The sequence below is a fragment of the Coenobita brevimanus genome, chromosome 8 (assembly GCF_032717465.1).
Source record: "Coenobita brevimanus isolate Jiangsu-jjx chromosome 8, ASM3271746v2, whole genome shotgun sequence".
In the NCBI taxonomy this organism is placed as follows: Eukaryota; Metazoa; Arthropoda; class Malacostraca; order Decapoda; family Coenobitidae; genus Coenobita; species Coenobita brevimanus.
Genome location: NC_136961.1, coordinates 47,503,132 through 47,504,729, shown reverse-complemented (window position 1 = coordinate 47,504,729; position 1,598 = coordinate 47,503,132).

Sequence of the window (1,598 nt, the reverse complement as noted above, 5' to 3'; positions counted from 1 at the left end):
CATGTCTCTTATTTGCAAGCATTCCCTGGTTAAATGATGCAACTGGTTAGGTAAAAACCCATCGTTAGGCGGGGTATCATACATTGGGGTAGATTTAATATGTAAAGTAATGGGATGCCTTTTTCAGCCTTGGGTTTCCCCCTCCCCCAACCAAATCCCAAACCCACACAAGTGAGCCCAAAAACAAGTTTAAAGTCAATCTAAATAGCCTAACAGATGTAAAAGAAGCTAACATAAGCTTAACATCTGTAAATAACTCACTAAAACCAACAAATAAAATCTGAAAATCATCAAATGTCTAGAAAAAATCAAGCTTAGTAAAAACTGTACCCCAAATCTGACAATGTTCAGCCAACCTATGGCTAAAACACATTAATCTAAGCTAAAAACAGTTTGTAAGTCAATCTAAACACACAATTTTAGTCTAAAATATCATCAAAATCGGTAAAAAAAATCAAAACCCATCGTTAAACCGGGGTTTGGCCATAGTTTGGTGGAGTATGATGGTATTTCTACCCCCATTGTTAAGCTGGGGTATCGCATCTAAGGGTATCGTATATTGAGGGGTACCTGTACCTTTATATGGTGAACAATGCTGAAGTGGGCAGGCAGTCTGGAATGCTTCTGGCTTTATCGGACTTTTTCTGATATATAGGAATGTAGTCTGGTAGGTCCTCGATTCCAATAAAAGCGAATTCCAGTCTACCGAAGTCCGTTATACTGAGATTTTACTATATATATATGTCATACTTGGGTTTAACAGATGCTACGATGCTTATCTTGTCCATGTATGTATGGTTATTAGTAAATAATAACTTTTGAAAAGGTTCATTTAGGACGGCTTCTTGTCCATATCAAAGACAGGTCAACCCAATGCTGGTAAACAAAACAAAGATGCAGAACTTAAGAGATCACACTTTCATTAAAGTCACTGAACCCATGGATGTCTTTCTCAACATATTCTTGCCATTTCCTTATGACCTGATTCAGCTTTGGATACTTTTTGAACTGGACAGGGTTGACTTAACATTAATAAACCCCTTTAATATGAGTGGCTTTCATATGGTTGAATAAAATTGTCTTGAGGCAGCAAAAATTAACTAAAGAGGACACCATCTGGATTCAAGGGGTTATATCCTGTTGGAAATTCAAGGTTGTGTGATATCCTCCTTAAAACGAAATTTTCATTTTAAAAATATAAATTTTTGTTTAATAACAAAATCTATGTATACTTCTCAACTTCTTCAATATACATTCAATAATATAACTTAAACTTAATATGTACTGTATAGTATATTTGTGACCATTATCTGCATAAAATGCATTCAGAATATCACACTATGGGCAAAAATTTGTGAATGTACACTCACCTACATTAGAACACTTCACAAAATTCTGATTGCTCCTAGAATATCCTCATTAGCATGACTTGTTTCCCCAACCTTTTTTTCCCACCAAATTTAGATGAGAAAAAGAGGTGGGAACGATGATGAAAACGATGCACACTAAAACAACAAACTTGGAATGGGTACCACTAAGCTATGACAGACAAGGCCACAGACCATTCACTACAACCCAGTGAATGACAACTTCTCTCA